Below are 15,651 nucleotides of genomic sequence, written 5' to 3'. Positions count from 1 at the left end.
TAATTAATGGAAAACTAAAATTTACAAAGAATACTTATATATTAAAACGTAAGCTATGTTATAAATTATTAATATTATAAAATAATTTTGAAACACTACGTGGAAGGGCTGATAGGGATCCTTGCTTGTTTGTGAAAAAATAAGGTTTCGGGTATAATTCCTCGTTCAGGTCCCGGGCGTCAAGACGTAACCGAGCATTGCGGCATTCGCGTCCCCTCGCGCCCTACCGGACCGATCAAAAAAATAAGCACGCGAGAACGGGCGAGCCGCATTCCACGACTGGGTCGACGGCACGGCCCCGCGCGCGCCTCTTCCCTCGTACACCAGTCGTTTACGCGCGTCGTCCGTGATAACTAGTCTATATGTTGTCCGCTTCGTATCGCGCGCTGTGTTTACAATACAGTGTTGTTTGTTATTGTTAAAATACAACAACAAGTGATCTGTGCCAGTGACGAATTTACTAATTTTATAAAACGTTCATCATAGTCCTATTAGTGATTTAAATAAACGATTGTGATACAAGAAAAACAGGCAACCACGGCGGGCGCCGAGCTCAGGTAGCGTTTCATATTAGTTTTCGATCTAATTACGGCTAGGTTTATCTAGTTCGGTGCATGGTACGGTAGCGTAGATTTACATCTCCGTCGTAGTGTGCAGGTGTGACTCGAAGGGTACCACGTGATTGCGGGCATCAATCGGCCACCACGTGGTGCGGTGGTGTAAACAACGGGTTGGCCCTTTTCCACGCAGCGGCATCGCGCTCTTGAGGAAGCCGTGAAGCGCTGCCTTACCATACTAGTCTCTGCGTAAACACGACGCCGTCTGTACAAATTCATATTATTATGTAATAGCACGGATTTAAGAAAAAAGTACTGAAAATGCGCATTGCCTTTTATTTTTAATGTTTTATTTAAAGTGCTTCGATGCCAAAACTATTAATGAGTTCAAAAGTTCTGGAAATATTTATTCACAAGAGCAATATTCAATTTAAAAAAAATTGTCTTTAGTTTTTCTTATTTAAATGATTCTATTATATATTATTAAATCTTTTATTAAAGATGGGTATGATAAATTAAAAAAGCCAATGCAACAGCTAATGGCGCCTGTATGTGTAATCGACGCAGTAGTTAAACAGTATTTTGATATTTATACGCACCCGGATGTAGTTCATATAAATAAATATGTATGTGCCAATTGTATTTCGTCCATTAATTTGGGAATGTATTTCGTTTAAACTTATAACTTTTTGAATTAGTACATTATTTTATCACTTGCGTCTTATTATATCAATATTTGATCATTTGCTCATAATAAAAGAAACTTCCACGCGTAAGATTGTTTGACAATATATATATATATATAATATGAAGTGTGATAGAAAACAATTAAACTTTATCATCAAGGCTGTACTTTTATAAAAAAATCTTAACGACAAAAAGTATTGTAAATAAAACATAAATAAAAAGCCATAGATTATTTATTGTTTATTATTAATTGAGCTTAATCTTCGTTACGATTTAAATAAAACACCAGCAATAAATAATCTGATAAGATATTGTAAAAAATATGTAAATATGTTAAATAAAATACACACTGAATTAATTATTATGTAGAAAAATATAAAGTTGTTTATTATTTAACATATGTGAAGCTGTTTGTTATCGATGAAAAGCATGACAATCACAACAGCCACTAGGCAATAAATTTTTAAAAGCAAATTTATTACAAATTCAACAATGACAAAAGTGTGTTTGACGAAGTCAGTGTTTGTTTACATATAGTTTTATTGTTATTTAATTTATTACAATAAAACTTATTTAGGCAAGTTAAGTTTTCATGAGAAAATTGACTCGGCTTTTTTACAAGATATCAGAGAAAAAGATAAAAAGCGATTTTGACACTGGAAATATAAAATTTACGTTGTCAAATAATTGAGAGCATATGGAAATGGATGGTTAGTTACAAATTATACTTTAGCTATTTGTAGCTCTTTTTAGTTGTATTAAATATTTTACTATACAACAATTTTTTAAGTCAACTGAATGGTAAATTGGTAATATTAGCAGTGCTGATGTTTGGTATAAATAGATTAATTTATCGCGCCTATTAAAATAGCGTTGGTTAAAGCACGAAGATTTGGTTACTCTATGTTAGTTGATGTAAATAATGAACTTTCAGAATGTAGGGTTAGACATGCTTTTTTGAGATATTTAACCAACAAAACCTCTTCGATTCTGGTTTCTGTTATTTCAAAAGAGTGGTTTAATATAAAACGTGGTTTACGCGCCAAATCTTGTTTCAGAAGTTGCTTAGTCTCTTCCGTCAATAACACATCGCTCAGTTTCGATGTATTGGACGACGAGACTGAGCCAGTTGAAGCTTTGTACAGATGATCTTCCATATCTTGATAATGATTTATATCTTCTCTAACTCTTCTTTCGAATGTCGTAAATTAAATATATCTTATGGATTTTTTTTCTAAATGTACATGGCGTTCCCTAAACCAATCAACGTTGAAATAAAGGAATAGGGTAAGTTTAGTTTAGTTAGATAAGGACTAATATATAGCTACTTCCGCTATGTAGCAGTAGTCGTGCAATAAAGTGCACCGCCCGCCAGCCCGCTGATAAATGCGCATGCGACAAACAATGCGAATTACACAACTACCACCGTCAAATCATTCAACACGTGTTTCACCTCTCCACGGGGCATCCTCAAGAGTATTATTACACCGATTAGTGCCAAACACCGAGTGTGCGACTAATCGGTGTAACAACGCGGGCGGTGCACTTTATTGCACGACTACTGCTACATAGTTTTAGAAGGAATAGGGTAAGTCACTTCCTGATATGATTTTCGGAAAAATAATACCATTGTAGAAAAATAATCTATTTAACCATGTCATATACAAATAAAATATTTTGTATAGATGTACTATAATTTTTGAGTACGGGTTTTAACCAAAAGTGCTATTTGCTTTCAAATCTGGCCATTGCGGTATAATTTTCAGTCTCTCGTTTACAGAAAGTTTACTCTTGTAACACGGGAGTTAAAAAAATATTATTATGACGGTTTATAATCATAATAAAATAAAGAAAATTACAGGATGCAGAAAACACATTTTTTTAATGTTTTCAATTAATTTCGGATCGCATTGTATTCAAGTTCAAGCCGAGCTTCCCTGTCAGGACCGTTGTGCCAAGTCACTTGTAGCGTCCGCCCAAGCGATCTAAGCGGGCGGTCTCCCGATGCGATAATAATATAGTATGCAGCGGTCCGAGTCGAGGCTTCTCAGGAAACTCTCGAGCTTCGTTAACGAAAACGATGTTTAGTCTATGCGCCATCGCCACCTCGTCCTCTCAAACCCACGGAGTCGATTAATACCAATAAGTAACACTAGAACAATAAACACATTTTTTCAGATTATGTACAGATGCAATTCTAGGAGGATACATTAAAATTAATTTGCGATATTTAAATAATTATGCATGATGAATTACTGGTTTATCTTATATCTTCTTTCTTACCTTCTTTGACTTTTAAAAATTAAAAAGATGTACGATGTACAAAGATATTGACAATTATAGATAAGAACTTGATTATGTATTATAATTAAATAATTAATGAGCGCTTTTTAAATTGCTACATCAATTTGAATTGATATGATAAAAATATGGAAATATATTATTTAAATTATTTATGTATTTGAGTGAACTAATTATAATTAACCGTTAATGATAAGACACAATGACACGTGTAATACCTACTCTTTTTTCGAAAAATTTCTAAAGCAGTTTTCCTAACCTTTTTTGTGGCATGACCCACTTAACCCTTTTTAAATTTCTTACGGTCCCCTGTGTAACATATATAATTTTATATTAAAGCGAAAGGATTAAAATCCTTTTTCAAATTGCCCCACGTAACAATCAAATTGCCCCAAGTAACAATCAAATTGCCCCCCTGTGGGGCATGGGCCCCACGTTGGGAAAAACTGCTCTAAACGATTTGTAGAAAGCACATATGTATGTATGTATGTCGTTTCGTTTCACCAAAAGCCTGTGCGTTGTTGTTGGTTTTTCCTATTTAATTTGTACCTTTTTTTATTATAGGACAGTCATTTATCTCAACTGCTTAAATCAAATTATAGTCTAAACATTTTCGCTTGTTCCATAAATGTTGATTTTCATTATTTCATTGCAAAAACAAATAATTACACTAATTACACGCAATAAATAATATTTAATAGGTTTTTTTCCATTGTAAACTAGCTGTGCTCGTGACTTCGTCTGCGTGATAATTAACAAAAAAATCCTTTGGTTTATTTAGTTTTTTTTCATTTAAGAAAGTTTCTAAAACAACAGTAGCCTAAGTTATTACATCAATCACCTGCCAGTATAAGTAAAAAAAGGAAAATACAGATAGGAAAACAGACAAAAGTAAAAAAATAATATTTTGGGTATATTTACTGTATAAATGTTCATATGCATGTAAGAAAAAGCCGTGTATATTACAGTATTACAAACAGACAGTACAGTTTTATTTATTTATATAGATTATAATTGGATTATTTATTTCTCTTTATATTTAATTAGTTTCCTGTTTTTAAACTTGAATGTTCTTCCGGCCTTTTATTTAATGTACGGAAAGTTTTAAAGGTTACATGTTTTTTTCTTTACAAATGGCTGAAATCGAAGAAAATAATTCTTAGGCAAAATTAATATATAATATAATATTGAGAACGCGGTCATGTAATAAGAACGAGGTGTTGTATAAGGACTTAATTAGCTTTCTAAGAACATCTGCACTGATGTTTAAATTATGCTCAAGTCACACTAACGTACCTTATATGTAGTTTTCATTTGTTTATTTATTTATTCTTAATTGCACATCAGTAACATAATAATAATGCAATAAGGGGCGGTATTATCGCTACACGCGATTTCTTCCAGACAACCATTGAATGGCGACAGTTATTGAAAATATTTAATGGAATCAGGCGTTATTTTGCGGAAGTCCATCCTCAGTAAGAAAAGGACCAATATTTAGCCACTTCGGCACATGCAGTGGTAGTTGTGCAACAAAGTGCATCGCCCGCCAGCCACTTAGAGGACTCTGTGTTTGGCACTAATCGGTGTAACATAACTCCTGAAGTTGGCCCGTGGAGGCGTGAAGCACGTTTTGAGTGATTTAACGGTGGTAGTTGTGTAATTCGCATTGTTTGCCGCATGCGCATTTATCAGCGGGCTGGCGGGCGGTGCACTTTGTTGCACGACTACCACTGCATGTGCGGAAGTGGCTAAACATTGGTCCTTTTGTTAGTTATTGAAAACGTTTATACATATACTACCTTATAACACAAAACACGTTCGTAATACATACAAAAATATAAACACATGCTTTTATAGTACATAAACTGCGTAAAATGAAATATATTAATAAGTCGAAATCGTTTGTCTATATAATTTTACCTTTAATTGAAAGAACCAGGAAAGGAAAGTCACAGACGTATTTCAAAGAATTGCTCGTCTAAAGTATCAGTGAGCGGGGCAAATCGCTCGTAGTAAAAGCAAAAGGTTGTTAGCTGGCGACCACGATCCCGTAGACGTGGCGTGGGTAAGCCCCCCACTAGGTAGACCGATGACATAGTGAAGGTCGCGTGAAGTCGCTGGACGCGGGCAGCGCGAGACCGGTCATGGAGACGATCTTCAGGGAAGACCTTGCAGTCGGCGACCATCGGCTAACATGATTTAATAAATAAAATTTGTAGAGTGATTAGCAATAATATACATCTCTACCTGTCATTTCAGTATACAAAATACTACATTGACAAGCAAACTAGTAGTCATAGTACATCGTTTTTATTATTAACCAAATACCTAAAGACTAATTATCTTTTAAAGGTTTATATGTGCAAATACTTAGTTCTCTTTCAAATTACATGGCTATGCTACATGGTTCTGGTTACTTTTTAAATCTTTTTTCTGAGATTAAACATTTGCTGCCAGACAGGATTTCCTCAGATTCTTTGCTCTACTGCTTTGATTAGAAAATTACGTGGAAGTCTAGATGTGCGTCGCTTGTATAGGTCGCAAACAGACAATTTTCCATTCCTTTTATTGGCAACCTCAACTAAATTAATTTTGTAATTAATTATTAGTCTCTTTACCACTGTATCTATCTGTATGGAACTTTCGCTTTTGTAAATTAACGTATTTGATCCAAAGAAGTTAATTATGCTGTATTTATTCTTACATTAGAATATTATATAGGTATACCCGTCGCCATAATTATGTTAATGCTGTTTGGGCTTTACATCTCACGTTATTTTACTATTACTAGAATATAAAATATAATATTGGCGGGAAAATGATAAAACTAAAAAAATTAAATAGAAGTCAAAATAGATGGTCAAATTTTAATAGCGTGTGATAGTTTTGATTAACTTTATTATACGATCATAAAATGCTAATATTTTGAACCATTATTTTGGTTTTAGTTTATTATATAATTCTGTTACTCAAAAGGTGGACAAGCGACCTTGTAAACATCGGCAGTGGATGCTGTGTGCAGGCCGCTTGGGAGTGTTCCTATTGTAAATCTATGAGAAAGTCTAGTGGTGGACTTTCAACGGTTTATATTGGTCTAAAATGGATGTCAAAAGCCATAATTTCCACCGGCCGATTTTTGTAAATTGTGAGTACACGCGTACCTTTGGCTTCTGGGTGATAGATGCGAGGGAGTCGTTCGCATAGGTGAGGATATGAAGTCGAATAGCGAGATGGATTAAATGTTCCGTCATTAAAGAAAAGAAAGGGCATGATTAAGTGGAGACTCTTACTTAGTTTATAAATTTTCACATAGGAGTCGTCGCAATTTTGTGATAACCCATTTTACTTTCATCAAAGTGTTTTGCATGAACAGATCGCAGCATAGGAGCAGTTCCGTAGGGCTTTCACTGGTCCGTCCATCATAAAGTGAGCGTCCTCTAGATCTCGAGTTTAATTATAAACAACAAATTTCATCATTACAAATACTTCTCAGCTCAATTTGCTTTTCTCGAAAAACTATTCATCCATGAGATCCATGAAATCTAGCGAATAGTTACCGTGGCTATGCCGTTAATGACGAACTATAAGAGGTATCAGTCGGCGCAAGGCATTTACCATAGCAATAGTAGCGAAATGTTACAGCAAGCTTAAGGTGTAAATCGCTGAAAAGGTAACAGTCTGAATAGGTTTCCATTCTAACTACCCTGTATGTAATCGCATTGTAGATGTTTATGCGTTTCCTGCAATACATGATTTTCTAATATTAAGTGACTAAACTGACAGAGCTGAGATAGGAACCGAAACAAATATCTACGTGCAACGACTTTTGAACATGGAAAATGGAGCCATATTAAAAAATATGGTGTAATTTTTTACATTGTTACGTTTCAAGACGCACGAAAAGAATACCGCGTACTGCGTAAATTTACACCTTAAAGTATTAACAAACAATGTACCGAAAATAACATCGAAAAGTTGTTTGGCCTTGACATTACTTGGAACTGTTTTATTAAAAGTATGTTCATAGAATAGGAATACTAAATATTTCTTCGTCTTTCAGGCTATAAACGCCTGTTGCAAGGCATATGCCTCCTAAAGATATATATGGGGATATACAATAATCGCTGCGCTTGGCAGACGGGTTGGCGATCCCAGTGTGGTACTATGGTACGCAAAGTACGCTGCTGCACATCCTTTGGAACTTATTTGTGAGCAGTGGAAACCAAATGGAATTAATGCACAAAGTATGAATTATATAAGATTGTATCGATATTTATTGTCCTTTCCTTCTGGACTACCGCTGCTTAAAATATGTCTAACAAAACATCAAACACCTAAGCAGCATTTCGAGTACAATCGAAACTTTTGAATTTGTAATCACAACTACACCTGGCTTAAATTACTATTAATATTGTTGTAAAAAAATTCTCTTAAATGCTTCCATGTTTCCCTTTTCAACTAAAGATCCTGCTAATTTAATAATTTTCTAATTTTATTAATTTGTAGATGTGATTTTTCTTTCCGGATAATAGTTATTTTTATGACAAACACCTTGAACTAATTAGGTTCATACGCTATTCAATTTAATGCAATCAATCAATGCCATCCAATCCGGTAATTGAAGTATCAGTGTCCCACGGCTCTTGAGAGTGATTTCAAATTTAGGTACCAGGGATGAAGTTTATGTTACGCGTTATTTGTACCCTGCCTCCTCAAACCTGTAGAGTATGTATTAAACGTACAGAAATATATCAATACGTCATAACGACAAAATTGTTGACACCACACCATACATCACGAGTACAATTGTTGTACGTAAGTGTAAGTGTTACGTTATTCCAATATGTCTTTGTTTTTAGGTGTAGATCTTTTAATATTCCCAATATAAGGACACTACTCTCTCCACAATGAATACGATGATGATTAGACTCTTCCGGAGCCAAAAACGAACGCTAACTTTAAGAAATTGACAAAAAATGTTTTTAAATGGCGCCATATAAAAAACTTAAATCTCTCAATTTTAGTCATTTTAGCCGCAGGGCGGTCACCGCTAGACTTTCCCCTCCTCTATAAATTTCCAGTGAGAAATGTTACAAGCGGCCAGTATCCATCATTTTCCGATGACCTTTACAAGATCATCTGTCCACCTTGTGGGTCCTACGCGGCGTTTGCCCGTCGGTGGTCTCCACTCTACAATCTTAAGGCTCTAGCAGCCGTATGTTCTGCGCGCTATGTGGTCAGTTCGCTGCCACTTTCAACTCAACAATTTGCTGGGCAATGTCGCTTACTTTCGTTTCTGTACTAATCTCTATGTTTTAGAGAGAAATCTCGAGCACCTTCATAGCTTGTGTAAGCGATTGTGTGACACATTTTGATTGTTGATTTTTGTCTTTAGGTACTGGGCGATATTGGATGAGATTTTCGTAGTCCCAAACGCTGCCCTGAATCCCACACTCAACTTCTTTCTGGAAGTTGGACTTAACTAGTTTTATATTAAGCATATAAAACAGATAGTCCCAATGCTTAATTAAATATAATGATGTATAAATCACATTTAAATCATTTAGATTGTCATAGTGTTATATTAGAAAACAAGGGGCATAGGTGACTACTTGGTGACAGCAGACAAGTGCACAATTCGCCCAAGGTGATTATGTATGTTATTCGGCATTCCACAGTATTCTAAATCATCATCGCATCGATATAATCATATCACGGTTCAAAAGCCATAGTGAAAATTTGTCAACCAAGAAAATTTATCGGCCGTAAGCGTTTACAAAGTGTATGTTAAGATAAGTAATGATAAATAAAGCACACTCCGTAATATTTCGATGCGTACTATAAACATTGACCTGTTAAGCAATCAAGTGTGTTACGCGAATATTCCATTAACTCTACATTTGACATTTTATATTTCATATCCTTTTAGTTATCTTAAAGTTGTTTTTTTTTTTTTTTTTTTAATGGTGAATATAACAGAGTAACGTTTTATTTACAATGCATGATTATTTTACCCGCGAACCAACCAAAAATTGATAAATAAAATTATTATTAAAGAACAAAATATCCCTGCAGTCCTCCGAGTAGTGGTGAGCCAGCGGCAAAGGACTGAGACTTGTGTCGCGGCGACTTAGGTCGCGGGTTCGATTCCCGAGATATAATCTCGTTTAAACACTTTGTGTATTAATTATATAAGACTGCCCCTGCTCACAAATAAGTTTCGAGGGGATGGGTACCAGCGTCCTCTGTGTACCATAATACCACATTGCCACCACCGACCCATCTGCCGTGGCGATTATGGTATACATCCCGCCATAGATATTTTTACAGGGGGGCCTATATCTTGCAGTGGGCGTATATGAGCTGAAACGAGGACAAAATAGTCCCTATCCCAGAAATATAATAAGAGAACGAGAGGCCTTAAAAATGGGGCCAAATAAAAAAAACTTGCATGCCCCATATGCGTATACATGGTGTACCATAAAACATCCTCAATCCAAAATTGCGTGGGCGGAAACAAAAGTACTATTTTCATTCAGAATTAGGCCATTGCCGTATGTATTTTTGTCTCGTTTACACACGACTACTGTAAAACCTAAAAGTAAACACAAACAGGAAAATTACAATTTGTAATTATAGAAGTAAATGGAACATCACAAGGTGCTTAAATTTTAACATGTAACTTACATTTTTAATAATTTTTTTGGAGTGACCCATAGCCCTATCCTGATTTCGGCTTGGCGTTTAATTGTGAGATAACCTATACGCTAGTTTCATTTAATAGCATTATAACAAAATGTATACTTAGAAATATCACCAAGATCCAAACTTCATTTGCTATGCTGGAAATCCAATTATTGTTTACAATCAATTCAATATGAATAAAGAGAATGTTTCATTTTTCTCTTTGATGTAGGTTTGTATCTCATGTTGGTTTATACAATAAAATGCATGTTTTCTTGATAATAAGTAAGAGTTTAATTTACTTAATGAATGACTAAAGTTGTAAGTGATTCTTTAAATAATTTTCGTACCTGTTTTTTAATTAACTCGTGGTAAACAAAAACCCCAATTTATATTTTTGTTTCATATCCTCAATATTTTTACGTTATCTTTTCGAAGTACGTGACTTCCTTCGAATTTCGTTTAATAATGCTTGCTTTAATTATTTCTGTAAGCAGGGGCAATCTGAACGGATTTATTTTTATAATTATTTTTAGAGATTCGCCTAAAGTAAGGAGTATTTTTAAGTAAGGGAAGGACCAATATTTAGCCACTTTCGCACATGCAGTGGCAGTCGCGTAACAAAGTGCACCGCCCGCCAGCCCGCTGATAAATGCGTATGCGGCAAACATAATTCGTCACCATCATCATTTCAACTATAGGACGTCTACTGTTGGGTACACGCATCCCCGATAGGACTGATTGGAAGTAATCTGCATCCAGCGTTTACCGACGATCTTAACAAGAAAGTCTGTTCACCATGAGGGCGGACCTTTTACGTTATAGTTGCCGGTCCGTGACCTCCATTTTAGAAACTTAAGAACGTAGCAGACATTTGTTCTGCGCGCTATTTGCCCTGCCTACTGAAACTTCATCTCGCTATTCCGTTGCGCTATGGTACGGTTACTTTAGTCCGTCTATGGATTTCCTTATGATTATCTCGTAGAAAGTGAATATAATCCCGAGCATAGCTCTTTCCAAGAGTCTGTTAAGCTACTACGTGCTTGCCAATGAGGTTCGAAGTAAGAGACCACGTTTCACTATTGGCAACATAATTGATCGTAGATAATTCAATATTATTTTTTCTTATGTATTTGTAATCGTACAGAGGTATGATCCCTTAGTTAAGAATAAATTATTAAATGTCTTAGCAGTATATTCTTTTCTTAACGAAAGAGGAACAGCGCAGCTGATGTTATTACCCGAAGTCTCTAAAAAACCATGCGTTTGTCATAGTTCAGAATGACTGTAAGATAGCTACTAAAAGGACACAAAAGCTTTGTGGCCACCACACATCATCCTATTCCATATAGTTTGTTTCGTGTCCTGCCTACAATGCATTTGATATTGCAGTATCCTATAAGATGAATAAACAAAAGCTGCAACAAAAGTTCTAAATATAATCTATTTATAATATTCGTTAGCTATGAACAAAACTTTAAATGATAGAAAAAAAGTAGTAACCGCACATTTTGCTTCTAACACTAACGCACACCTACATTTGTAGCATCGCAAAAGTACTGTATCGGCACCCCGGAGGTCTTGATATTAATATAATATTTTGTAATTACGAACTACATAATGTGTAGTTCGTAATTACAATCGGTAAGAAAACAATCGAAATAAAATCACAATAAAAAACGGTCTGATAAAAAATCCTTGTCGGTTTATGGCAGGGTCTTTCAGTCGTGGCATTATAATAACAACAACACTAACAATGTTCACTGATTTTTTCTCGTTAAATTTATTTATTTAATTAACACTCTTTGTTGTACACGCCAGGAAAGAAATACATAGAGGCATGATAAATAAGACGACATTTTTAATGTGCGCTCTTATCAGACAAGGTAATTTCTCCCATACAACCATAGTATTGAAATAAAACACGGATAATTAATGGTTAATCAATGTGTACACACGAACATACATACATTTATTTATATATACTAATAATAAAAAGAGTACGATACATATTTATAAATAAAATAATAATAACAGCCGTTCATTCGGATCTTAATTATAGGACTATTAACAAAACAAACTTATAGAACACGAAAATAATGTAAATATAGTTCATCTACCAGTTTTTGTTTCTTTATATTCTGTAGATCCGTCTGCCATTCGTCAAAGGCCTGTTCTAGTAGTAAAGAACGATATAGGGAATTGGGACGTGTGTATGTAATGGAATAGTCTCAATTTTTTTAAGGTTGCGTATACACTCGTGTTTGTTGCGATCAGTTTGATAATATTGCAGACGGGGCCTAGCAGTGAGCTGCAACGTGGTACAGCGTGGTTGTAGCGTGGCGCTGTTGCTCGGAACGCTGCTGTGGGGGCGGGGGTGCAGTGTTTGGGGGCAAACGCGCCGTCGCACTGCCCGGCGCGCGATCGATCGCTGCCTTGCGTCGTTCTATTATTTATTACCGAAAATATGGCGGCGTGGTGCGGCGGTCGACAACCCCGCTCGCCACGCTATGCCGCGTAAACAACACCACAGCGCGCGAAACTGATGCCTTACTTTCCTAATTGTCGAGTTCAAACTCTACAACTTTCAGCGTTTGCCGTATATTGACCCTCAATGATCAAGTTATAGTAAAAATTCAACTGTAGAATGGGTGATTAAGATTAAGGGGTAAATGTGTAGCTTATTTACTGTCAATGTACGGTACACCCCCACAAAAAATTAAAGATTTTAGGGATAAGAAATAACTTTTTGTTTTCAAAATTACGATTCTCGTATCTTCGGCGGTCACAGATCTCCGATGCGCGAAAAATTCGGATTACTACATGTTAACATGAATGGTTGTTTACTATCTGTCTCTGGAGACTGTACTGTAAATTGTGGGCCTAGCGAATACCGATAGAAAAATAAATAATTGTAACATATTTCAAAGTGTTCACTTTAATCAGGCTTATTGGGAATAGCAGTAAAAGCTTTAAAGCTTATTGCTGACAAATCAATAACACATTTAACCCTCTTAAACTTTTACAGCCACAACCAATCACCCTTTATGCATGTAATAAGGTGTTTAAAAATCTCCCATACCACCAAACTTAGATTTGGTTCATCGTTCATCCTAATTTTAAGAAAATTTTCATTTTATAATATTTTTTAAAAAATGGCCATGTAAAAAGTCAAGCCTATGAATAAATGAGAATATTTTGTTGCAAATTACGCGATATTTATTTATTATCTTGTACACTGACTCACAATTATTTCCTAATCTTTATTTTTATAACAACCACAGTTGTCTTCATCAACACATCTTAAAAGCCTTCTAAATCAAATTTCTTCTTGGATTAATGTTTCAGAATTAGATTTATTGGTATAATTATATATATTGTATAATTTATTAAACGTTAATTCTAATAAATGCCATAATAAGCGGTGTTCAAGTAAGGGCTAGTTTTACCAAAGCGTGTTCCCCTAATGCAGTTATTAGTAAGATTATATATTAGTTTTCTTACCCCTCAAAACTAAAGCATTTTTACCATTTTTAAAATAGTTTCACAATATTTTCGATTTTCTTAATAAATCGAAATGCAGCTATTTTTATTATTTTAGGCGTGATGAAAGAACGAATGCAAGGTAACGTAAAACTATGGTAATAGTAAACTTTGACTAAATCAATGCGGAATCATGTTCGAAATTCAAACGTCTTTTGTGACACGACTGGAGCCGGCCAAAGTCAGTGTGACGTCGCCCACGTATACCGAGCGAGTGTACGTGAATCAAGCATATGCGGTAAACAAGCTGATTACATCTAGATATGTCGGGTTGTCAGGTGATGGACAAGGCGCGTCGCCTCCGCTGTTTCATAGCGAAACCCAAATTTGCATAACAGGCTCAGTGTTACTAACGATCTCTGTAAATATTATTCACTTTCTACGATTGATGTGACTTTATGTGAATATTTTCATTATTTTATTAGTCATTCAACAAACGTACAACTTAAGACGAATAATACATCTGTTTGTACATGTTTGAAAAATGTATGAAGGAGAAATATTTAGTAAAAATTATTTAAATGTTTTTTGATATTTTGAAGTAGTCGCACATCTTATGTGTGTTCGCATCAAAAACACAGATCTTTCGTTGATATAATATATTCGATCCTAAGATTTGGTGTTATACTCGCAGATAAAAATTATTAGTTTACGTATCTAATTACTAGATGAAAAGTAAACTTATTAAATGTGTTTTCATTGCTTTTTGCGATGTAGATTTGAAACGTGTGATTTTTATTTGAATATTTGTGATGCTCTTCTGTTATGTTATTTTCTTTCTCTGGGGGGAACATGGGATACTTATTTATTTTTACTCTTAATTATTATCGCTATTTTGTGAAGACGCGAACGTGGCAACGTTAGAAAAGGTTACACAAATCCGGTCACAGGGCGCAAACCCTACTGAATAAAGTAGTTATTTGAATGTGTAATTGATTAACTTGTTTCCTAACCGATATTTTACTACGCCGGGTGTCGTGGGAATCGCGGAGGCTCCCACGCTAATTGCGGTGGTTACATGTAACTCCGCGGCCACTGTTGCCCGTCTGCGATCAATGAAAATTATTCATTCACCAATGAAACATCCATTGTTGTCAGCTATTTAATCTCTTTTTCTATTCAATCATTATTATTACTACGTCGTGTTGGGAAAACATTATAACACGGATCTTTCTCACTTAATATGTCATAAATATTTATAAAAACGGAGAAGTGTGAATATACGTTATTTGGGTCGTTGTATCCGTTTATTTTTCATAACAACTCGCATCTTTTTTATTTTAACCTTTGTTTTCATGCCTGGGGTACGTAGTTTACATACAAAATAATTCCCTGTACGATCTTTGATGAGTATAATTGCAGTAATTGCACTTATAATTGTTAATAAATATATATAGGTTTACATTGTTCAAAATGAAATGTTAACATTTTATTCAAAGAATAAACAAATATATTTTTTAAATTTTCACTAATTTCGGTTTCAATGCTATAGAACACGGAGATTTACGTTGAATACGTCTCTCCGACTTTAGCATTTTCTGTTAGAAATCACGAAAGGCAATTCGCATTTTGAGGACACTATTTGGCTTACGTCAATCTTGCTGCAACGACTTAATGAAACCCATTTCACGGCTTTTTATTACGTTTACACGGACAAAACGCTTCAGACAGTGTTGATCATTACAGATAAAAAGATTACAAAATTCAATAGGTTTTATTGTACATTTTTATACCTCGGAACGCATATTATCTATCCTATCGTTGCCTTGGTGATAACCTTATGGTATGTATCGTAGTCTTTAGAAGTAATCGTTGAGTTATATTTGAATTGTGATTTCAAGTAATTTGAACTTTTACGCCATCTAAATAGTTATAT

At 34.9% G+C, this 15,651-nt stretch overlaps 1 protein-coding gene across 6 annotated transcripts in view; it reads left to right on the top strand.

Annotated features, from left to right (window-relative positions):
• The first annotated feature begins 343 nt into the window (after positions 1 to 343).
• Positions 344 to 15,651, top strand: part of LOC137927018 (insulin receptor-like) — a 91,227-nt gene continuing 75,919 nt past the window's right edge. For all 6 annotated transcript variants that reach the window (XR_011107728.1, XR_011107727.1, XR_011107726.1 and 3 more), the window contains exon 1: positions 344 to 557. The gene's annotated coding sequence lies outside the window, so the exon portion shown is untranslated. The remainder of the gene's footprint in view (positions 558 to 15,651) is intronic.

This window comes from Battus philenor, unplaced genomic scaffold, assembly GCF_028537555.1.
Source record: "Battus philenor isolate CCGP_79_NKW_IND1 unplaced genomic scaffold, ilBatPhil1.0.hap1 SCAF_3, whole genome shotgun sequence".
Lineage (NCBI taxonomy): Eukaryota > Metazoa > Arthropoda > Insecta > Lepidoptera > Papilionidae > Battus > Battus philenor.
This window is presented reverse-complemented; position numbering and strand designations above follow the sequence as displayed.